Source organism: Culex quinquefasciatus, chromosome 2 (genome assembly GCF_015732765.1).
Source record: "Culex quinquefasciatus strain JHB chromosome 2, VPISU_Cqui_1.0_pri_paternal, whole genome shotgun sequence".
In the NCBI taxonomy this organism is placed as follows: Eukaryota; Metazoa; Arthropoda; class Insecta; order Diptera; family Culicidae; genus Culex; species Culex quinquefasciatus.
The window spans coordinates 204952216-204977983 of record NC_051862.1 but is presented as its reverse complement, the minus strand read 5'-3'; the positions used below and the strand labels follow the sequence as shown (position 1 = coordinate 204977983).

The 25768-nt window shown below is 37.8% G+C and overlaps 1 protein-coding gene and 2 non-coding genes across 3 annotated transcripts in view; 1 reads left to right on the top strand and 2 right to left on the bottom strand.

Annotated features, from left to right (window-relative positions):
* Positions 1 to 25768, bottom strand: part of LOC6034332 (NADPH oxidase 5) — a 125191-nt gene that overhangs the window by 59696 nt on the left and 39727 nt on the right. The window lies entirely within an intron of this gene.
* Positions 5982 to 6053, bottom strand: Trnat-cgu. Its single transcript has one exon. It is a non-coding gene; the product is annotated as a tRNA-Thr (tRNA).
* On the top strand, positions 8472 to 8543 carry Trnat-cgu. Its single transcript has one exon. It is a non-coding gene; the product is annotated as a tRNA-Thr (tRNA).

Sequence of the window (25768 nt, the reverse complement as noted above, 5' to 3'; positions counted from 1 at the left end):
TTTATTAATTTGCAAGTCATAATGACACTTTTATGAACTGACCCTCAAACTTACATTGCACTTCCTTAGGGATTCGAACTCATTACAGTTAGATAACGAATCTGATTGACTACCAACTGATTCAGGCAGACAAAATGTGGAAATCGGAGGATCAAGTTTGTTGCAAATATTTTACAAAGCTTTCGTCGATCAACCCACCCATCCACCATTATTAAAAAAAATGGCTCAAAAACCAGGAGCAAAAATTTATTTGCAAAAAATTTCAAAACTTCAAAAAAAATGAAATTTAAGTGCAATCAGCTGAAATTGATTAAATATGCATTCCTTTGTATTTAGAATCATTTGAGCATGTTTGGGTTTGAATAAAAAAGAATTTTAGTGAATTTTCGATTAAATAAATAAATGTTTTTTCGCTAAAATGTTTTTTCGAATCTTTTTTTTGTTGAAAATAATGATTGCAGTTTAACTATACGGAAGCTTAAAATATTTTCTAACATTTTTTTCATTGAAATGTTGAAATTCTGGCTCTCAACGATTTTTCATTAGCCACACTTAAATTATAGATAAACATGATAGTTCAACATGTAATGTCATCATTTTCGAAATATAAAAACAAAACTTTGTTTTTTTTTTTCGAAAACACAAGTACATTCAGCCAAAAACTTTTTTCAAATACCTGAAACAATAAAATCAACGATACCGATAGAAAACCTTTATTTTGTGGTTTCTATTGTTTTGAATTGATTTTTTTTGATAAAAAATTAAATCTTTTAAATTAAAATAATGTAATTTATTTTTTTCAATAACTTTTTTTTGTGAATTTGGCCCGCAAGCTTATTTGAGCTTCAAATTTGGCCCGGCCTCCAAAAACTTTAAGTACCTCTGCTTTATGTAGTCTAGTTTGGGTTAATTAACAATGGTGAAAATTAGGACAGAGTATTATTCTGGATTACTTTACTGGATTAATTCACCTTAATTTACAAAACCAAGATATTTTACACACACATAAGATCAATTCTCTCAGATTTCGTTCATTTGATTTTTTTGTTTTTTTTAATTTGGCTGACACTTTTATGGTGCCTTCGGTAAGCCCAAAGAAGCCCTTTTGCATCATTAGTTTGTCCATATAATTTCCATACAAATTTGGCAGCTGTCCATACAAAAACTATGTATGAAAATTCAAAAATCTGTATCTTTTGAAGGAATTTTTTGATCGATTTGGTGTCTCCGGCATAGTTGTAGGTATGGATATGGACAACACTGAAAAAAAGATACACGGTTAAAATTTTTTGGTGATTTTATATTTAACTTTTTGCCACTAAAACTTGATTTTCAAAACACTATTTTTATTTTTTTATTGTTTATTGGGACATTAAAATGACAACTTTTCAGAAATTTTATGGTTGTGCAAAACATCTTTGACCGAGTTATGAGTTTTTGAATCAATACTGATTTTTTTCAAAAAAATCGAAATATTGGTCGCAAAAAATTTTCAACTTCACTTTTCGATGTAAAATTTAATTTGCAATTAAAGTGTACTTTAGTGAAATTTTGGTAAAGTTCACCGTTTTCAAGCTAAGCCATTTTTAGGTAACTTTTTTGAACATACAGTCGACTCTCTGGTTGTCAATATCCAAGGGACCGTCGAGGAAGAGAATCATCAGTTTACAGAACGATGCAAAATGAAGACTCGACTGATTTTTTTTTTGATACTCAGCTATGGGAGAGAATCATGGCAACGTCCAGCAAACAAAAACAAACTAATGTCAAACACCCTTCAAAGCTTCGTTTCGCTTAGAAAAATGTCTATGCAAGCCATGAGAAAGTGACAATATTGACAACCGGAAGAGATTTTTAAAGCAAACAGAATCCAAGGGACCGTCGAGGAAGAGATCCTTCAAGCAAGGGAAAATATCGAGGAATGAAGATAATTGAAGTATGCAGATTGAAGGGACTGAAGAATTCATCTATAGATGGAGAATTATTGATATCGAGAAGATCGACAGCCAGAGAGTTGACTGTAGTAGCACTTTTTCATTTTTTTTAATTAGTGCACATGTTTGCCCACTTTTGAAAAAAAAAATGAACTTTGTTGATACGACCCTTTGTAGCAGAGATATTGCCATGCAAGTGTTTAAAAACAGGAAAATTGATGTTTTCCAAGTCTCACCCAAACAACCCACCATTTTCTAACGTCGATATCTCAGCAACTGTTGGTCCGATTTACAATGTTTAAATTTTTAAACATTTGTGAAATTTCCCGATCTTTTCGAAAACTATATTTTCATTTTTTTACTAACATTTCAAAAGGGGATAATATTGAATGTTTAACCCGGTCGGCTTCTGTGGGCATACTGAAGGCACCAAAAAAGTTTCAGCCGGATTAAAAAACACAAAAATTAAAATTTAAAAAATAAGCCGATCTCGTAGATAATTGCTCATAACCCTTATATTAAGGTTAAGGTGTTTTTCCCGTTCAGAAACGTCGTCTTCCCGTTTTCAACATTGGCTCAAAAAATCAGGCGGCAGAAACAAATTTGTTTCCGAAAAAAAAATCTGAGTTTCAATGAAATTAAATCAACTGAAATGAAATGAAAATGTATTTTCGTGAGTTGATTATCCTTTTTAGCATGATTGAACCAGATTTAGAATTTTTGATTTTTTTGTGAAGTTTTGAAGTGCAGTATAGAATAAAGTTTTTTCTTAATTGAAATTATTTGGTCAAAACTTTTTTGAAAACTAATGATTCTAAAAAACCTGTTCTAGTGTAAGATTCGTTTTAAAACACTTTTTTCATTTTCATTGAATTGATGAAACTATAACTTGTAATGTCATTTTTAATGTATTTTGCTCCCTCTCGAAATAGGCTACAAAGGTAAAAAAAATAATTAAAATCGGTCTCAATGGAACATATAAAAACGTTAGAATGGCCCACAATTTTAAATAACCTCAAAAACCGTGATGAAGATATTTGTTTATTTTTTTAGCTTTTTTGGTCATGATAGATTGTAAAACTGTTGCATTTATAAATGATTAATTTTAAAATGTAGTGTTTATTATAACTTTGTTAGGTTTATTTTTTACAGTGTAACAATATTCTACAAAGTTCCTACTGAGAATTTTGGCTCGAGTCTCGGTTCAAGCTCGATCTCGAGCCAGATCGACTCGAGGCTCGAGCCAAAATTCTCAGTGGGTTGCAGAGCAGTCAATTAAGGCGTTCTTTTATTAAGTAACGCAAAAAAAAATAATGTTGGTCCCCCTCCTTCTCGTAAAAATTTCAATACTAATTTTAAAAATTGCATGTGGAACGTAACACGGCCTCTGACCCCTCCCCCCCCCCAAAAGCATTACGTAATAAAAGCATGCTCCCTAACAACAAATATGATTTACACAAGTGTGGGGTTCGCTTCTAAACATTACGAGTTATCGCGGATTTACAAAAAAAAGTTTTCAAAGTTGATTGTTGTTGATCACGGTTGTTTAAGGTCCCCTCGACGAAATCAAAAGAAAGAAGATCTCCATTAAACGGACATCAAGTTTTACATGAGAGAATGAGAGTCCCTTCGACACAATGTTTCGAAATCATCACCACTTCAACCTGCAAATTGATTAACAACACTTTTTTTTACCTTTTTTCAAAATTTAAAGGGGTCGCACTGCCCCAACGACACGAGATATTCAAGAAAGGACTTTGGATTCGTGACCGGGGATCAAAATTATCGCTTGGGAAAAAGTTTCACGTAAAAATAAAAGAAGTCTGGACATCTTTTTTTATTTCTTGTGCGTTGGCAGAGAATGGCCCGTAAAAGATGGCTTAGGATTCGTGCATAAACCACGAGGCCTCCAAAAAGTAAATCTTGAGACTCCCTCCTACCGTGGTTATACTTTTTGCTTTTTGTATGAATCATGTTATTTTTTTGCTTGTGTGTACGCACACAAAAAATATTTCCGATTTATGATGTAACACTTTTGCACGTCATTAATCATTGAAATTTAAATGCAACTTGATGTAAATTTGCAACAAATTCTACGTAAAAACATGATTTTACTTGTGATTCAACCGTTTACGTCAAATCTCTAGTTTACTTCAACTGTGTTTCATTTTTTCCGTGTCGAGTAAACCTTATACCTTACCAAAAACCACCCAACTAGAGCATAACTTATTTGGGAACACCGTGGAGATTTTCCCTTGTCCCCTTAAAAAAGTGGAGCCTTCTGTCTTCCAAATGCTTTTTCTTATAGGTACTATGTTCGCGATGGAGATGTGAGCGGCCGGCAATTGACGGCTTTGTGTTGTGAATCTGGTTCAGGTGGAATTGGTTTTATTGCCAATTATATGGCGAAATCCAGTCTGCAATCGAGTAAAATCACAATCTCCAAACGAAGCGAACCTTGTTTTTGCCACCGGACCAGAAATTCCTCTCAAAACATGTAACAGCTCTCATTGCCCACAAGATCCTAATTTATCTTACAAAACCATGAGAAATTTACCAATCCATCCAGTAATATGTATTAAGAAAACCTTATGCAAACAATTACCGAAATCCATCAATCATCCCCCCCAAATGGCCCATTTTGTCTCGAGCCCCAAACAAATCGACCCATTCAGAATCCATCAGAAAATCCGCAAACTCCCACAACATACCATGGGTCGTGCCGATTTGACAAATGGATTTTCCCGCCAAATGACGTCCAACCATTCAAATTACTCGCTACTCCACCGCGACATGAAGCTCCAAATGTGGCGAGTTCAAAGCAGCAGCAAAAGCTCATTACCGGTCGTCTGTAACGGGTTGAATTTTGCGATTCAAAGTTTATTTCAATGCACAATGTCGCCGCTCCGGGAGCCCTCGTAAAACACATCCCGATAGAGGCTCGACACTAATTAGCCGCGATCCAGCAGCAGCAGTACACGTGAAATGGCACCTTCGGCTGGTCATAAGCATCATTCTTCTGTGTGGGGGCCATTAATTAGCCTTCAACATGGCTTTCGAGTGGAAACGGTTTTGCTTCGAGCTTTGGCTGCCGAGCTGTTCGAAATAGCTCAACGATACCGATAAATCACACGGGGCTGGCTCGTGGTCTTGTTAATTACCTGATGGTGAACATTTCACCAGGTCTGGCTGCACATTGCGCTGTTGAACGCCTACGTACAACATCAGCTTGAACCTGAACTGAACAGTGTGTCGTGATTTGGATCGGCTCTGATGGGAGCTTACAAGTGGGGGACTGTGGAAAGCTCAACAAGTTGGGTAAAAAATGTCCCTTTAACAGAAAAAAGGTTGTTGAATCGGTGCACTGAAACTAATTTTCTTGGACTTTAATTTTTTAACAACTTTAATGTGACTGTCTTTTTATGAATTTTCAATTCATTTTTTTTTCTAATAAGACTAATTTTATTTTAAAAAAATAAACAAGCAATCACTTCCTTCCAGTGCAAATTACCCAACAAATTCCAACAAGATCCGAAACCGTAACGGCATTTCCTTACCAACTGCAACGACCGCGACGATACCATCCATCCTGGTTCAAATTAGAGAAATGGTTTGTGCCACCGTAAAAGTACCTGCTAAACCTAGTCGCGGACAAGCCACAACCGTCGTCGATTGGAAAAGAATTGCAGCGATTCAAAGAGAGCCACACGGCGCATTCATCGGCCCATGTTAACAACTTTATTTAATTGCCACAGTCCTCTCGCTCCTTCTGGCTTAGCCCGGTTGAAACTTGCATAGTCCAACCAAGAGTGTTGCCCGGGGAATGCTACCTGCATTACACTCAACTTTAACCAGAGCAGCACTTCAAACCAGATGTCGATAAAAATGTATGTTTTCTGGTGTTAATTATTTTCGGTTTAATTACGACCATATTTATTTGAATCGAGTTTGCTGGCGGTGACGATTGAGTCATTTTCTGCTTTGGATGCCAACGCAGCTGATGAACGTGTGTCCACGAGGAGTCATTAAAAAAAGTTATATCCACCCTGCCTCCTGTGAGGATTGAACTCGCGACCGCTGGTTTACGAGACCAGCGCTCTACCACTGAGCTAAAGAGGCACTTGATGGCAGAGTGCGTGCCAAATACGGTTTTTTTATTCTTGTCGGCTACGCACAACGCAGATAACACAAACTGCAAACATCGTCTGTAGGACAAAGGTGATTATTGTCGGAAACAACACAATACCAAATTTGTCCAGAGTGACGAAGTGCTGTGCTGTTAGAGCACATGTCGGGCAGGGTTTGGCTGAGTCGGCACTTCCAGCTATGGTGATAAACCCTTCACACGACTTATCTTTGTGTTGTACATGAAGTTTCACAGCAGAAGTGATTCCTCAAAGAAATGTTTAGACATTTTGATTAATCAACGAAACCATTTATTCATAAATTTATTGTTTTTGTTTTTGTTTTTGTTTTTGTTTTTGTTTTTGTTTTTGTTTTTGTTTTTGTTTTTGTTTTTGTTTTTGTTTTTGTTTTTGTTTTTGTTTTTGTTTTTGTTTTTGTTTTTGTTTTTGTTTTTGTTTTTGTTTTTGTTTTTGTTTTTGTTTTTGTTTTTGTTTTTGTTTTTGTTTTGTTTTTGTTTTTGTTTTTGTTTTTGTTTTTGTTTTTGTTTTTGTTTTTGTTTTTGTTTTTGTTTTTGTTTTTGTTTTTGTTTTTGTTTTTGTTTTTGTTTTTGTTTTTGTTTTTGTTTTTGTTTTTGTTTTTGTTTTTGTTTTTGTTTTTGTTTTTGTTTTTGTTTTTGTTTTTGTTTTTGTTTTTGTTTTTGTTTTTGTTTTTGTTTTTGTTTTTGTTTTTGTTTTTGTTTTTGTTTTTGTTTTTGTTTTTGTTTTTGTTTTTGTTTTTGTTTTTGTTTTTGTTTTTGTTTTTGTTTTTGTTTTTGTTTTTGTTTTTGTTTTTGTTTTTGTTTTTGTTTTTGTTTTTGTTTTTGTTTTTGTTTTTGTTTTTGTTTTTGTTTTTGTTTTTGTTTTTGTTTTTGTTTTTGTTTTTGTTTTTGTTTTTGTTTTTGTTTTTGTTTTTGTTTTTGTTTTTGTTTTTGTTTTTGAAAAAATATACAATTCCAATGCAGGGTTAATCCAGGCACAACAATTTTTTCACGTTAAGTGCAACTACGCGAAAAATTGGCATTGATCCACGTTGTTCGACTAGTTGTGAATTTATTTCTGCTGCGCCGCTTATTATCGGTCCCGCTCGAAAGTCTGCCGGCAAGCCATTACTCAAGGCTCGACCTGTGGTGTGAATGAAAAATTTAACACCTTTTCGAGAGCACTCTCGGCGGACAGTGATGATGGTGTCTAGAAAAGGAGCGCTCCGTCGAGCAGGTCCAGATTGTAAACTGTCCACTGTTCTGCCACCTTCAAGGAACCTCCTCTCGACGAGCAGCAGATAATTTACGGTGCACCTTTCCGGAGAACCGGATTCGTGTAGTGCGAACCGTGTTGAAGCTTTTAATTTTGAAACGTGATACATTTCTGCCCGGTTGTATCCACCTTCACCAACCAACCTGTAATCCACCGTCTGCAGACGAAAGCTAACATTGCTGCAAACATACACGACCTGGCCTGCCTCGCCGGGACTATCTCCGTAATAGCTGAGCAAAGTTTAAAGTCTAATCTCTAACCTCCATCGGGGGACTCGTTACTCAACGCAGCACGAAAGCAAGTGAAAACCACTAAATTATGGCCTGGAACAGAGAGCACAGGGAAGCAGGTTGACCGCAGGTTGTCCTGTGTCCTGTCCTGAACTCACTCTTCTGGGTTCACTTGACTCTATAAATTTTATTTGAGAGAGAGTGTGCTTTGTGGACACCTGTGGGTATGTTCTAGTTTGGAAAAATGGACTGCATTGAAGAAGTTGGCAAATGAGTTAGAGAAAGTAAGTGGTTCAGGTTAGGGATTGTTTTGAAATGGAAACTTAAGTTAGAAACAATGAAAAACTCTTCAGGAATAATTGATGTTTTTCTCAAATAAAAACTATTTTAAGGGTAATTCGATATGGAGGCTTCGTCAATGTTCAAGTGTAGTGAACATTTGTTTCCAGAGGTTTCCACTCTAAACAGTAAAGGGTGTTTCAATGTATCTTCTTAATCTTGGATTTCAGTAAAACAATGTGTAGTTTTGGCTGTCGATGGTACGCCTGATCAACTAATACGCCAATCTACGGTAATGAACACTAAACATGTTTTTTGGCATCATAGCAAAACTTTTCGGATTGGTGGCAGGTTAGTAAATTTTTCAATATTTGTCAAAACACATTTATCAGGTGCCGTAAACTGGGGTCAATCGGGACACATGGGGCGAATTGGGACAGCAGTTTTAACCACGTTGGAGCACAATATTTTGATTTTTCTGGTTGGTTTCGGTTAGAACAGACTCAGGCCATCAAAATGTGTACATCCATTTCCAAATTTAAAAGCATTAAGTGCTCTAAAAACTGCTGTCCCTATTCAGACTGTAGTCCCGATTCACCCCAGATTACGGTGCCTCTTTAGCTCAGTGGTAGAGCGCTGGTCTCGTAAACCAGCGGTCGTGAGTTCAATCCTCACAGGAGGCAACTCAGTTGAAACTTTTTGAAATTTAAGAGTGTGCACAAGTAATTTGTGGCTCTTATTGCATTTAAATGTGTGAAATAATAATGATGTATATACTTCGTGATTTTTCAAGCTCAAAAATTGCAATTTTCACGGGAGAATACCAAAGCACAGCAACATGTTGAGATCTTGGTTTTGCAGGTTTTGATCTTCTCGTGTTATTAATAGTAAATCAATCGTATCAAAGCTTGGTATTCGACTCAGTCGCCAGCCAGCGACAAGTTAAGACGTGTTTTGCTCGTGTTGTCATCTCGCGTGCTTGGAGGAATCCTCCGAGGAGGAAGATTTTCGTCCCGTCCGCGGGAATCGGAAGCGGAAGAAGTCCAGCGAGGTCAATGGAATCGGCATCGAAGGAGAAAAATTTGAGAAGACCCTGCTCAACAACAACAAGTTCAGCCCGCTAGCGGATAACAAAAACAACAACAATGCCAGCCCAGCAGGAGGAGGGGACGCCCCGGCGGTTCCACCACCCGGCCAGTCGGCAGGTAAACAAAAGCAACCACCTTTGGTGGTGAAGAACACCACGGATTTTTACAAGCTCGTGGCGATAGTGGAAAGTTGTAAATTAGGTTTCAAACCGATTTACAAACTAACCCGATTTGGAACCAAGGTGACCTGCTTCTCTGTCAAAGATTTTGACAAGTTGCAAGAGCTACTCAAGAAGAAGAAAGTGGAATTCTACACCCACGATCGGCGGAGCGAACGAAATCATCGGGTGGTTCTTCGTGGTTTTCCTGATGAACTGAAACCGGACGAGGTCAAGTACCTTCTGAAGAGGGATCTCAAGCTGGACGCGCTGGAGGTGCATATCATCAAGCGGAAGGAAAAGTCCACCGTGGACGAAACTCCGTACATTGTGGTCTTTCCCAAGGGATACACCAATCTGAAGAAGCTCTCTGCAATGAAAGTTGTGGCAAGCACTATCATCCGGTGGGAGGCCTACCGGAACAAGCGGCCGAACGTGACCCAGTGCAGGAACTGTTTGCAGCTGGGTCATGGAACCAGGAACTGTCACCTGAAAGGGAGGTGCAACAACTGTGGGGGTTCCCACAAGACGGACGAGTGCAAAGTCCAAGAAGCCGAGCCGAAGCGAGGTGCCAACTGCTCTGGAGCCCACGAAGCCACGGACCGCAGCTGCCCTAAGCGTGCGGACTTCATCCGGAGGCGCCAGCAGGCGTCGAAACCGAAACCGCCGGCAAGGAAGGCGGAGAAGCAGAGTCCAGCAGTTCCGGCGTTTACGCCGGCGGAGTTCTCTCCGCTGCCGTGCGCAGTTCCGGACGGAAAATCCAAGGATCGCTCTCGTCCCGCAGGAAGCAGCCAAGGTGGCCCCCGAGACGGTGGAGCCACGGAGAAGGAAGCCGGGGAGGTACTCTACAGTTCGGCTGAGCTGTGGGGGATTTTCTCCGAGTACATCGGCAGGTTCAAGACCTGCAAGACCCGCTTAGACCAAGTAACCCTCGTCAGTTACATGATCTCCAAGTATGGAATTTAAGGAGTTTTTTTTGTTATTATATATATTGTTTTACTGATCCTTGGTCCCAACCTGGTCACAGCACCTAAAAGGACCTAATAAAAAAAGGTTAAGAAAAAAAAAGCTTGGTATTCTTGAGTTATTTCCAACTGCGCATTCATGGGAAGTACCGAATTCGCAAAGATACCCAAATTTCACGGATTTGGAATAAGGGTGGATATTTTTGAGAAAGTGTTGTTATGGTTTTAAATTTTTTTTAACGTTAAAAAACAACAAATTTTCTTAAATTTCAAAAATTTACTGCAAAATTCTCCGAATACAAAACCTTTTTACAGCAAGGCCACGGTCGTATATCTCCCAAACTGCACATTGCCCGGGGGTTCATCTGTCCAGTTGCAATAAAATCAGCATCCCAAGCTCACCTGTAAAATAAAAGAGGGAGAGAGAAAAAAATACGTGAAAAGAATGAAATAATTAGCTTAAGTCGAATAGTTTATAAGTTAGTTTTAAGGTATCCCTTTTGTACATGTAGAACCTCCTACATTTGAAATCACTGAATAGCGAAAGCTACAATATTTCATGAATAAATGAAAGTTGCTAGTATTTAAAATTGAGGTGAAAAGTCATCGTTTGTGATTGGACACTCAATAATATTTTAACTGAATGAATGTACATGAAAAAGAAATTTGAATAAATATAAATTAAAAAAAAAAAGCTTAAGTCGAACGTATAAATTTATGCATAATCGTTTAATTAAGGTGAAGCTCAGTCGTATGTACACGCTCGGCGCTTGTGTGCGAGTTTATTGGAGGTAAACAAAAACAAGCATCCCAAGAAATTCAGCTGAATTAATTACGAATTATGGCCACCACCGGTGCGGCGTGTGGTCGCGCCGCGCCTGTCAGCGGTGACATTTAGGCGCCATTTTTTTTTTGTTTCTCAATGGGATGCGAAACTCGAGACGCCAATTTGGCTGTCTTTGTCCAAGAGGGGAAAAGAGTCCATAAATCCACGAAAAAATCGGTAATAGGCTAATTGAGCTTAACATAATCCCGTTGCAATTAGCCGCCGCGACTGTTATGGGCACTAATTAATATTTAACTAGCGGTTTCTGGTTGTGCGTCCGTCGCTGGAACCCCTCCGTATAATTGTTAAGGTGAATTGAATAAGTGACGTTAATTGGTACTACCGGCCACACCACACTACTAAAGTGCGCCGTCGACTGTGGAGGTCCAACTCCACACGCTAAACGCTTTACGACCTGCGCGTTTAGTAGGTCAGACACATTTTCGTAAGTGTCCCTCCGCGGACGGAACTGCTCTATAATTTCCTCGCTTAAACTGCCAAACTTAATAAACTAATTCGATTATAACCAGCGGCGTGCCAAAGTCCTTATTATTTCAACATTACTCTGCGGTAACGAGGTCTACCCGCGTGTGACGGGGTCGTACGAGATAACTAGTAGATGAAACGGCTGAACATTTATTATTGCATATTAAAAACAACGACCGTGATTAATGAGATGAACTCGGCGTTGCCCCGCGTGGTGTGGTCCCTCCGACCAAACCTTAACGTCGTCAATCATCGTAAATCTTGGGGGACCAGACTCCAACTGCGGTGCCGTGCCATGTGCTAATCAAAATGTCAACTGCATCAGTACACCACACTGCGTAAGTACGTTCATCCGGTGCGTGTCCTGTGTCAAGGAGGAGGTCTCGTTTGGGGGTTTTAAATTCGATGGAATCAGTCCCAGACGATCGTGAGTGACGGTGATCGATGTTTTTTTTCTGGTTAATCGAGATTGGAGCAATTAGGTTTGGCTAATTTTGGTTTTTAAGACATACTTGACCGTAAGTAAGTAAAATTTATTAAAATAATCATTAAACTTAACAAATTTCTTTCACCAAAATTAATGAAATTGAATTAAAATTAAAGAAGATTTGCTTGAAGATATAAAGACACAAACTTTGATGACATTTTCAAGCAGCAATTATGGCACAATAATTGCCCTTTACCAGTTAATCATCACTCAACGTTCAAATTTGGTGAAAGGCAATGTACTTCAACCTTCCCGAGTACCATTGAGCTGTTCCACCACCGCCGTCTCCAAATCCATCCTAATCATCCATCTCATCAGAGAAGTGTCCAATGTAATCTGCGCAAATGACCAATCATCACCAAATAATTAGACTGCTGAGTAGCTCCTCCAAGTCATCGTTCTCTCTCATCCGGGCTCAGCTGTGAGCCTTTTCGATGTCACTCTCCACCCAAGAGGACCGACCAACCGTGTGAACCTTCCCCGCCGCCAAGAAGTGACCATCAACAAAGCATTCGCGGCGTGAATCCCGTTGAGCTTTTGAGGCAATTGAGAGGTCTGGGTAGCGCGATATAGCTCGCCATCGATTCAGCAGCTGGACAAGAGAAGAAACCTAATCTCCGACACTCGCAGCGTGTGGACTTGGCGCGGGCAATTGTGTGTACTTGCCCTAGTGTTCCGACTCAAAAATCTTCGCGTCAATCCATCATCCACGGCGGCCGGCATCTTAGGCCTAATCCGTTGTACCAGCTGGGACGCTGCCTGGGAAACGAGGGAATTCCATGAATTTGGCTACCCTTCCCAAGCAGTCTTGCTCGTGGAGGCGCTTGGAGTCTGGGACCGATGAGGGGTTGGAAAATATAGGTATTAATGCTTCCAGATCTTATCGAACGTCGTCTATCCGATACCCGATTTCGATCTGCCGAACGCAGTGCCCGAGGCCTGTGACAATTGGTGATTTATTATAGGGTTATACTCCATAGGATTGAACAGAACGTTTTTATTTTGTTTTGCTTGAGCACAGTGATTTACTGTTAATTGGGGTTTTTGTGTTAAGTGTATACACTAGCAAAAGTGTCACCCAAGATGCCATTTGAACTTCTATTGTGCAAGGAACGAAATGACATTTACAGGTACAGATCAACCACAGTCTTGTTTATCGAGTTTTCTGTTACAAAACATGTTTGTATATTTTAAACCATTGGAACTTGAATTTGTTTGACTGTTCTGCAGTTAATCATGTCCGGGTTTGGTCTGTAAAAGCAACAACTTTGAGAGAAGAAGAAGATGTGAACTCTAAACTTTCAATTTTTAAATAGAAAAATAGAAAATATAATTGAATTTTTTCGTCTTTTGCCCCAAAATTTAAATTTTGTAAAAAAGATTAAAACGTCTTTAAATGATTAAATTTACATAAATAAGCATTACGCGAGCAGAAAACTTAAAAAGTTCAAGTTCTGTTATTGTCAAAAACAACACAAAAACTTTGAATACAATTTGTACCAGCCTAAAAGTTTTGGCAAAAAGATCACATTTCGACGTCGTCGTGCTATCTTGTCACACCCGCCATTTCGACGTTGCGAGAAAAACGCGTTTTTATGTTTGACCTTGAATAAACAAAAACGAAAGCACGCAATGTAAACAATAACAAACACCTTTTTGGTTGGCTGACCATTATGTGCATTGTCCCGAAGTTTGGTTGAAGTTGGTTGCTGGAGTCCCCAGTTATAATTAAGCATGTTTACGGTAGTCGGGCTTGTACGTGCGTCAAACGCGTTCTGACCTGAAATCCCTTTGGCCAGCTGTCAGGGAGTGAAAAGATAGCACGAGAAGATTGAGGCTACTTTCATGTGTAAAAAGACAAAAATGCACGGAGTTTTTTCGTTTTTTGTTGAATATCTCAGGATTGAAATCGAATTTTGGGGATCTGTGAAGGTCAAAAGGTGAGGCATTGTGAGCTGCACAAAATGGCGTTCTTAACCCAATTTGGCCCAAAATTTACGTAAGACAAGTTAGCAACACGGCAACGATTTTGTGGCCTAAATAATGTCATTGATAAAATTGGACACAATTTTCCCATAGTTCTAGCCATAGAAAGCAAAATAAAAAGTTATAAAAAATTGGATTATGGACACTTAGAACACTTAGAAAATTTCCGGAAAAATATTTGATTTTTTTTAAGCAAAATATTAAGCAAAATAAAAAATTAGACCACATTTCGTGGCCAAAATAATGTCCTGGACAAAATCTGTCATTTTTTTTATTGTTCTGGCCATATTAAGCTAAATAAAAATAATAACAAAATGGGTTTTGCAAAATTGGTCAAAATCTACAATAACAAATAATAAAAAATGTGGTTTGGACCACTGATTGTTCTTTTCATAAATAAATAATTCTTTGTTTTGCCCCTTGAAATTTCCAATGACTTTATTAAAAAAAATGATTGACTGAGTGACTTATTTGCTAAACGAATTATTGAGTGAAAATTTTATTTAATTTATTTGTAAATTCAACATTTTTCAATCAATTAAACTATATAACATGTTTTATGGAACATTGCTAATGTTTTTTTTTAATGTTTTTTTAGGGGTCAACTTTGGCTGTGTTTTTACTAACATTTCCTGTATTTTGAGTAAAAAAAGTATGCAGTAATTTTTCTAGTGTCCCAGACTACGTCTCTACACATTTTTGTACAATTTAAATGATAATGGTGCCATTTTATTTCAAAATATGTGAAACACAACCAAATAAATGAAAAAGTGACCGTGAAAACAAGAAAAAATTAGATAGGCAAAATGTAATGATACGAGATGGTAGAATATACCAAATAGGGGAAATCTACCCTTTCCAATCAAACACCTATCTTCGTCATATGGAGAGTTTGATGCTCGATTAAAGCTCCAAAAATACTATTTGGGCTATAAACTTACCAGCAACAGCACCGCCTCGAGTAAGCACGCAAATGTATGCCACATACTGGCCAAAAAGATCACATTTAATGCACTTTTGATCATAATTTGTATTTTGCGAGACCACTTCTCATCATTTTGTTGGCACACACAGTGACACACACGAGAATCCCTCAAACGCTTAATGAATATCGTCAAAATTAACTGGGTCATTCTCTACCAACTCACACGAAATCGGGAAAAGTTGCCCCGACCCCTCTTCGATTTGCGTGAAACTTTGTCCTAAGGGGTAACTTTTGTCCCTGATCACGAATCCGAGGTCCGTTTTTTGATATCTCGTGACGGAGGGGCGGTACGACCCCTTCCATTTTTGAACATGCGAAAAAAGAGGTGTTTTTCAATAATTTGCAGCCTGAAACGGTGATGAGATAGAAATTTGGTGTCAACGGGACTTTTATGTAAAATTAGACGCCCGATTTGATGGCGTACTCAAATTCGAAAAACGTATTTTCATCGAAAAAACACTAAAAAGTTTTAAAAATTCTCCCATTTTCCGTTACTCGACTGTAAAAATTTTGGAACATGTCATTTTATGGGAAATTTAATGTACTTTTGAATCTACATTGTCCCAGAAGGGTCATTTTTCATTTAGAACAAAATTTTTCATTTTAAAATTTCGTGTTTTTTCTAACTTTGCAGGGTTATTTTTTAGAGTGTAACAATGTTCTACAAAATTGTAGAGCAGACAATTACAAAAATTTTGATATATAGACATAAAGGGTTTGCTTATAAACAGCACAAGTTATCGCGATTTTACGAAAAAAAGTTTTGAAAAAGTTACTTTTTGCGTTTCTCTTTGTTTCGTCGTCCGTGTCTGTCGCGGGTGACCATGATCGATGACGACCAACTTTTTCAAAACTTTTTTTCGTAAAATCACGATAACTCGTGATGTTTATAAGCAAACCCCTTATGTCTATATATCAAAATTTTTGTAATTGTCTGCTCTACAACTTTGTAGAAGATTGTTACACTCTAAAAAATAACCCTGCAAAGTTAGAAAAAACACGAAATTTTAAAATGAAATATTTTGTTCTAAATGAAAAAATGACCCTTCTGGGACAATGTAGATTCGAAAAGTACATTAAATTTCCCATAAAATGACATGTTCCAAAATTTTACAGTCGAGTAACGGAAAATGGGAGAATTTTTAAAACTTTTAGTGTTTTTTCGATGAAAATACGTTTTTTCGGAATTCTGAGTACGCCATCAAATCGGGCGTCTAATTTTACATAAAAGTCCGTTGACACCAATCTCATCACCGTTTCAGGCTGCAAATTATTGAAAACACCTCTTTTTCGCATGTTCAAAATGGAAGGGTCGTACCGCCCTCCGTCACGAGATATCAAAAACGGACCTCGGATTCGTGATCAGGGACAAAAGTTACCCCTTAGGACAAAGTTTCACGCAAATCGAAGAGGGGTCGGGGCAACTGCTGTGTGAGTTGGCGGAGAATTACCAAACTTTTCACTTTCGCTTACTTTTTCACGGCGCTTAAGATATGAAATTGCTTCCAACTACCGGCAACATGTTCTTTTGATCATTAGTAAGGCACTCACTTGAAGAATAATCCCGAAAAATGTAATAAATTAGCAAGCGCCATCAAAAAAACAAACGCGCCAAGTCGTTTGACGTTTCAATTTTCACTTTGCATTCCACTCGAAGGCTGAAGAAAACCGAGCGAGAGACGAAGGCAAAAAAGAACAAAGGCTGGCCGTCAACACCACCAGCAGCACAGCCAGCGATGCCAGGAAACTTTCCCTATAAATGCCACTTTTCGTGAGTGTTCGTTTGAACTGTCAGCGCAAATGGCAACACTCGACAGAGTGTTGGAAGAAAAAGAACTAAGCCGATATTAGAAAAATGGGCGTGGCCCAATGCATTCGCCTCGATTAGAATACCCTTGGGAATTTTTTTTTGTTAAATGCTTGGTAAAGAAATAGAATAACTTTTAGTGAAAGTGAAAATAAACAGAAATGTTCACAAAAACTTGCTCTACTCGTTGGTGTACTTGGTTTTAGTAAAATTCAAGGGAGACTCTAGATTATCCAGCATCATTCAAACACGACCGCTTATTAGGATTAAAATGGGTAGATTTCCCCTACTACCAAAAACAAACATAAAATAAGCAAGATAAACACAAATTATAACCTAAGGTTAAGATTTTTTGTTTTACCCTAAGCAAAGGGCAACGCGATTTCTTAATTTATCATGCTAATTCTTCAAGCCGAATGAGTACAGAAATTAACAGTGCGAGGAAAAAGCTACCGCACATCTGGCGCGCCGGGGGTTCGATTCCCCGGCGCGCCAGATGTGCGGTAGCTTTTTCCTCGCACTGTTAATTTCTGTACTCATTCGGCTTGAAGAATTAGCATGATAAATTAACAAATTATAATACTAAAAATTAAACAAGAAAAACATAAAAAAAGAAAAGTAAAGTTTATCGTAGAACAAAAGCTGCTCAAATTTTTCGAAAAAAAAAAATTGGGCAGTACAGGGTTAAAAGAGTTTGAAACTCCTCAGCCCTGCCCAATCCAATCCCCACATCACGCGACTACTCAATAGAAACTGGAACGCCAGCGGAATCGGTCACGCCGGGACTGCTCCGGCTACTACCCCCGGGAACCATGCCGCGATCAATCAGCAAAAACCACGTCCAAATTGAGCCATTCCGAATTGACAATGGGCCTGCGCAAATCACTAACAATCACAGTCCACGCGGTGCGTTGCGAATCGCTCCGTCAACTCGCAGCCTGCCAACTCCAAACTCGCGCAGATCTTAGATTTCCTTTCGGGCCTGTCTGACCGACACTGGATTGATCTGCAGTGGTGCGTATCGAAATTGATTTTCCACCCCAAACCCTCAAAGTTTTGCTTGCGCTGTTTGGCCACGGGTTTGGTCGCACTCTCTGTCAACAAGAGGTCCGGCGGATGCTGTGGCCACAAATCGCTCACGTCAAATTAGGACCGATACGCATGAATTACAAGCCGGCAGCACGGCCAGATTGGGCGATTGATTAACATATGCGCAGATGCGAGTGTGTTTAGTCCCCAGATGGGGCTAATTTGGCCGCAAAACGGACGCTCCGTGACAGGTTTCAAATTGAATTAAATCTGATTTATCCTGCCGGAGTTTCTACTTTGTTTGTTTTGCTTCTTCTGTGGCTGCATACTCCGACCCCGAAAAACCGGGAGTCATCTAAACGTGACAATTCAGCTGTGAAGAGTTTCGGACGTAATTCGATCTTCAAAGAAGCAAAAAAAAAAAAACGAGCTCGCCTTGATATAAATTTGCTAACTTCTGAGGAACCGCCGCGTCAATTTTGTTCGCCCTCGTGTAGCTTTTCGGGTTGTCTTATTAGCAAGATATTAAGTTTCACCAAATTACTGTCACTCTGAGTGTTGCTCAACCTCGTCAAATTTGAGCATTCTTCGCCTCTCTAAGACACCCCAATCTAATGTTGCGTGCCACTTGACTTTGCCAAGTTTATACCTTAAGGACCCTGAAACCAAAACACGGAAATCATACACGCATTCCTCGCAGTATCCCATGTGGTCACGCAAGTGTTGCCAGCGGACCTGGTTAGCTTTCAATTTTCCCACTCTTGTTATCCGGCGGCATCTGAGGCGGCTTCTTGACAAGTCCTAGAATAGCCAGATGGGCGTCCCCCTTGCCAAAGGGGGAGGAAGGGGTACAGTAGCTGTCGAAAGTTTGTGATAAAGCACTTGGTTGAACAGCTTAACATTTGCTTTTAACACTGCAACTAACATAGTCTTTTACATTAAATATTTTAGAACAAGAATTTAAAAACGACTTTTCATACAAGCATCCATACAATTTCGGGGGCTGATACGAAAAAAAGGTTTTATTTTTAACTTTTAATCACTAAAAGTAGAATTAAAAAAAAATCTCGAAATGATTTGATATTTTTTTGGGGATATATAAAATGACATCTTTTGAGCCATAGTGCATGATGGTGCAAAAATTCCGAGACAAAGATTTTTTTCAATTTGTTTTTTGTTTTAAAAAAGGACATTCTTAAGGATTATTTTTCAAACTTGAAATGAATTTGCAATCACAAAGTGTTGCCCTTGCTGGCAACGGGATCGAGGATTTTTCCGTATTTGTAACCACCGAAGAAATACGCTCAGTTTTTGCTTAACTAGGTTTGTATTTGGCGATTTGAGCTGGTTTTAAACGGCTAGTTACAAATTGCCTAGGAATACAATTTATTATTTATTAATTATCATTTTAGAATTATGCAAACTTACGTTTAGTAACTCGAAACAATTATTGTTCTTAAGTTCAAAAATGGTCGATCTGCGAGCTCCTTGAGCACATGCATGATGGCCTGGCAAATCTAGGTTTTAGGTAAGAAAAGCATCGCATGAAATGCTAAGTGCATAATCTAATAAAGTTAACTTACTGTTGCTTCACGGGATGCCCTGATGGGTTATAATTTCAAAATTCACTAAAATGTACTACAGAATAATATTGTTCGTGCACAAAGTGCACTTCCAATCGGTTTCCTAGCTGTTCACCGTCAATTTGCCATCGCGAGATGACTTTCAATTAATTGACAGTTTCTTCTGACGGCACGATTGCCATCTGGGATGCGCCGGTCAGGACGCGAGGTGCGTTTAGCGCTTTTCCGCGCGTAACACAAAGTATATTTTACAGTTTTAAAACACTGCTTGAAAGAAAAGAGCCTTGAATTTTTTTTCTAATGCTGGTACAAATTACACCCCTTTCAAAGTTGGCCCGAAAAATCAGGGGATAAAAAAATGTTTTCAAAGAACTTCAAAATTTCAAAGGAAATTTGAGTGCAATCAGCTGAAATCAATTTAATTTGCACTCTCCTGCGTTTAGGATCATTTTTGCATGTTTGGGTTAATTAAAAAATCATTTGAAGTTTAAAAAATGTTAGATGTTTAGCATGGCAAAAAGTTTTTTATCACTATTGTTTTTGTTTTCGTCGATTCTTACATTTTTCATTAAAATGTTAACACTATTCGTTGTAGTGCGTCCATCCCGTGAATTCCCGGGACAAAAATTCCGGGATTTTTCCAAAACCGGGAATTCCCGAATCCCGGGATTTTTTTAATAATTTGTCCCGGAATTCCCGAAATTGAAAAAATAAATCAAATTTTTGCCCGGAAATATATATATTTTTTGTAGAAAATGCAAAAAAACTTATTAAAGAAAATTTATTAAATCCACTTAAAAGATGATCACTCCTGGAAGTTTCATGAAGATATTTCATTATTAAACTGAGTAAGAGACGATTTAAGCACAAAATTTTGCCATGCGTAAAGCAAACTGTCAAATTTTGTGAACATTTTTTTCTCAAGATAGGATGGACCAAATTGGCTGAAATTGGGGATAAGACTCACAAGACCTTCCGTGTGCATGACGATGCCCGATTTTTGAATTTTGCATATTTGAAAAATGCAAGAATCAAAAGTTCTCTAGCATATTTGAAAAATGCAAGAATCAAAAGCTCTCTAGCTTTTATATGAAAAACATAAAAATATTTTTATCTTATTTAAAAACAAACTTTTTTGAATATCGGCCTTCGTCTGGCACACAGAACCAGTTCAACGAGTGTGCACCAACATTATGAGCCGATTTGGTCAAAGCAGTGTTGAGATATTGTGGCACCCATTTTTTTTAAATTGTCAACTTCAAATTGTTATTTCTCGGCAATGGCAAATATATATTTTAATGTCTTGAAAATAGATTTAAAAAAGTTTAAATGTGTTCTCATACCAACCTCTGAGATTTATGCCAATTTACATTTATGTACTGCCCATGTTCGCATAAATGTCCCATATGCAAAAACAGCAAGCTGAGAAAAACGCATTTGAAGTTTGTCCCATACATAAGGCTACGTGTTAAGTTTTCGCGAAAAAACTGGATTTCCTCCTGATTTCTAGAACAAAGCGCTGGATGTTATAGGCTCTTTTGAAAGAGCACACAATTTTGAATCAAACTGCATCAATAACTCGAAATCGATGAAAATGCATATGGGACATTTATGCGATCAGGGGCAGTGTAACCCCTTAAACTATTTAAAAGCTGTCGTCTATGTTTAGATTGAAGTGTAGATTATCACCAATTAATATAATTGAGCTGATTGTATGATTTAAAGCTTGAAAACATAACAAATATAATGAAAATATAGATTTAAGACCGTTTAAAAAAAATCCCGGAATCCCGGGATTTCAAAAATATTTTTCCCGTTTCCCGGGAAATTCAAAACCCGGGAAAATTGGACGCTCTAATTCGTTGTTATTTCAATTTTTATATTTTTTTATTCCCCGCCCCCCTCGACCCGGTTAGAGCCGATCGGCGTAAGCAAATTTCATACTTTTTTTTATTGGACATTTAGTTCCTAAGATACAGCCTCACAAAAAAATCGAATCGATAAAAATGAGTTTTTCTAAGTGTAACCTAATAAGCCTTTAATTTTCAACTAACGACATTTCGGAAACTATTGGTTGGATTTTCATTATTCAACAATGAAACATTTGTAAAATTTTCTGAAAATTGAATAAAAAACTACTATTTTAAATCAAGCATAACTTTTGAAAAAGTCTACACCTAGATTTTTCCAATTGTTTAAAAAATGGTTAAGATGTCTTACAATCATCATTTTTCAAAAATATAAAAAAAAATCAATTACAAGCCACATATTCAACATTTCAATGAAAAAGTTGTTGAAAAATGCATTATATACATTACTGGTGCAGTTGGTTTGCAATCATTAGTTTTCAAAAAAACTGACAAAAACCTTTTTTTGAGAAAAAAAAGTTTTTGTGGTGCTGTACATCGAAAATTCACTAAAATTTAGAATATTTGTATGTTAACTTAAACATGTTAAAAGTAATCACAAACGCAGTGAATGTATTTGTAATTATTTTATAGCAGACTGCACTCAAAATTTTGTTTATATTTTGAAGTATTTTGAAATGTTGTTTTTGTCCGCAAATTTTTCGGCCCGTTTTTTTGACATAATTTTGAAAAATATTTGCCTTATCATAGAAACAAATTTTTAGGTTGACAAATAAAATATTTTTGATTATTTTTAATACTCCGAACAAAAACTATTTGAACGAAAGTCATTTAAAATTTTTTAAAGATATTTTGACAAGATATGGATATTACAAAAAAAAAATATTTTTTCAGCAATGGAGCTGTACACTCACGTCAATTTTTTTTCGGAGTATTAACAAAATGTGTGCACATTCTCTTCAACTAATCAAAAATGCCAATGATGCAAGCATTTTATACAATTTCGAATAGCTGAAATAATGGATTTTGGATATTCATTTTTTAAGGGTAAAATAATAATCTAAAAAAAGTTAATCTTTTCATTAGATAGTACTTTTTTCCTAAACAGTCTTGGTCAATACCAACAACTAAGCCGATCTGAAAATTCCTTCCGCATGTACCGATTTTCGAATATTTACATACATTTTTATGGCCAGTCACTAAGCATGTTTGCAACGTTTTGCCAGAAAACAAGTAGTATACTAAATAATTGTTTAAAGATATTTTACTGAAAAAAGCACTAATCCAAGACACAAAATTTCAATGCTTAAAAATAATGAATTCAACTTTGTGAAAATTTTCAAAGATATCAGAATTATTTGCAATAATAATTTCAAAACACTTCAAAAAGCAGATTCAGTGAAATAAAAAATAATTTTCAACAAAAAGGAAATTTGATACATAAGTCCAAACGCAACACATCCTAATAAAAAATAACCAAAACTATATTCAGTGAAATAAAAATCATTGATGATTCATGAAAAGCCAAAAAAGGAGTAACCAATTTCGTTTCATTTTGTTGTAAATATATTATACAAAATTATTTTTTCTCTTATTACGCACAATTACACTTATACACATAAATTTCTAAAACTTTTGTCCCGCACTGTACCTCAACCTGATTCGTCAAGTGTATCACAAGTGCTAATTTTCGCACCTTTTTTGGTGCCGTTCAAAATGATAAATTATCACCCCTTCCCCCCGCACAATAGTGACCACCGCCAGGGTGCGTCATGTTTTTATTTCGAACAGTTTTTTCCCCCAACCTTTCAATGCAACACCTTTTTTTCACGCGAATTTTCCACGCGACGCGCTACGGGACAATTCGTTGAAGTTTTTTTTTCGAATGTTGTTATCTGCGCGCGCAATCTTTGCGTGTGCGCGGCGATTTTTTCCCGCGGTCTCACCGATAAAGAAAAAAAAAAGAGTGCCTCGGATGGATAATAATCAAAAGGATAACCAATCGCCCGCGACTTCACGCGATTTTGGGTCTGCGCGCGTGTTCAAGTCCGGGCCGAGGGGTTTCAGATAAACTTTGAAAAATGACCATTGTTGTGTGTAGTTGGTCGGTCGGTCTGGTGAAGGTGTTTTGTGTACAGATGTTTGCGATCAGTCGACCAACAAGTGTTATCGTGATTTGTTGATGATAATTGTTGTACACACGATTGAGCTGTGGAGATTGTGCGCGTAAGATCTTTGCCGATCAATGGCACTCATTGAGTGAGCGATTTGAATGGAGCTCTGAAATTGGAAATGTTTGTTCTCTTTTTAGAGTAATGGAAGTCATAAATTTTCTCAAAATTACCATGACGTAGCACTTTAATTTTTAACTAGGGATGTCGAAATTTATTTTTCAATGTCATAAAATCAAATCATCAGATCTTCAAATTTTTGAATCTTTAAATTTTCAAATCTTCAAATCATCAAATCTTAAAATCTTCAAATCTTCAAATCCTAAAATCTTCAAATGTTCAAATGTTCAAATGTTCAAATCTTCAAATCTTCAAATCTTCAAATCTTCAAATCTTCAAATCTTCAAATCTTCAAATCTTCAAATCTTCAAATCTTCAAATCTTCAAATCTTCAAATCTTCAAATCTTCAAATCTTCAAATCTTCAAATCTTCAAATCTTCAAATCTTCAAATCTTCAAATCTTCAAATCTTCAAATCTTCAAATCTTCAAATCTTCAAATCTTCAAATCTTCAAATCTTCAAATCTTCAAATCTTCAAATCTTCAAATCTTCAAATTTTCAAATCTTCAAATGCACTCTGTTTATTTAATGCTTAAATCTCTGTTTTATTTGTGTTTATTTAAAGGGCTTTTCTATCTTTTTACCAAAGTTCATACTTGAGACACCCCTTGCCCTAAACGCTCCCAGTTGGCTCCAATCGCCTCCGCAAACACAGCTTCCATACACACTGGAGCCGTATAATTAACTTAGCCATCTTTTATTAGATTGTAGCCAACACGTTGCCGACAGCGGCAGAGTTCCCCTGACTTAACGGACCACGGACACCGTCCGCACAGTAGTTTGCGGTCACTTTTATTCTTTCACCCCAGATGTAGGGATTGGTGATGGCTCCGTACAGGTTGTCTGTCTGACGGATGGGCGCCTCACGTCCTAGTCTCACCTGATTGACGACGACGACGGACTAATGACGTAGTCCGCCTGAAGGCTCCAAGTCTTCAATGGGAGATTGTGTTTGGCCAAGTTTGAGAATGACAAACAAATTTGTCCGGCGGAGACTAAGCTAATTCCGCGGCGATCTTCGGACAGGTCTAATGGGTAATTAACTGAATTTGATCAAATGCGACGATGATGGCGATTTTTTTGGCACGTCCGGTTTACACGATGCCCGTTGGGGGTTCGGTTTTTAGATTGTAGCTTGAAGATCTGGTAAGGCACCCTTGGTAGGTCAAGCGGAAATTAAGTTTTTAAACCTTACCTTTAGCTAATTTTGTAATTAAGGGGACTTCCTGTGAACCGTCAACGTGACCCTGATCGGTTAGATCACCAGATCTTGTAAGTTTTCACAAAAAGCATGAACTTTTAACATCCTTGCTCGAAATTGTTGGAATAAGCCAATCAAGGCATTTAGATTTCCAACTCAACGCCCGATCTTGTTAGACTCTAAACCCAAAATCGAAAATAGGCGTTTCCACTTGAAGTGACCACAAAGCAAGCAACAGCAGGTCGATCGATCCGGTCGATCTCACCACTGCAGCAGTAGTCACGCGTTCGAACGATCTTGGGGGAAAAAGAAGGCGTAAACGTAACTCTCTGCGCGAGGAGTTGCTGCCTGTTTACTTGCTATGTACAATATCTAGCCGATATCTGGTTCAAGCTACTAGACATTCGAGCGGTAGAAGTCATCCAATCCAATATTGAACAGCGACGTAGAGGCAACGGCGAGACCTGTAGATTTCGCGTAGGACGTTAGAAAGACCGTGGAGTTCCCTTGAGGCATCGAATGGGTACAAATTTGACATTTGCAACAAAAAAGAGTTTGAAAAAAAAATTGAGAGCAAACCCCCTTGTAAGCCGCGAGCGATGACAGTCACCGGCAGGTCAATAATTGGAACACGTAGTAATATTTTGATCGTACGACCCGCCGTGGCACCGCCAATTCCCCCCTTGTCTAATCAGACTCAGTACCCGGAGCAGGAGTATAGTGTGGGGGTGGTGGTGGTGGTGGGAACTTGCGTCGACCAGTTTTGTCTTTAGCCTCCAAGCTCGTTGAACGCAGGTTGAACACTTGTGCGTTGAGGTTCTGCTCATGGCGTCGTTCGCTCCTTTCCAGCTCACGAGATCTAATAATAATGTCATAATAAGTGAGCAGAAAATGTTCTAGTTGCATAATTTATTTTGCGCTGCAGAACACGTTGTTTAGTCGATACTTTGACGCAATATTTTGCTTTTGATATGAGTTATCGGTGTCAAATGTAGCGAAACGTGGAAACTGTGCGAATGTTCAGTTTTTTTTGGACTCAGGTGGTTAAGGGGCCGTTCACAAATTACGTCAAATCTTTTTCGAAAATTCCAAACAAATGTGAAAATCGTTCTTGGAAATATTGAAGATTTGGCATGTTTGTCTAAAG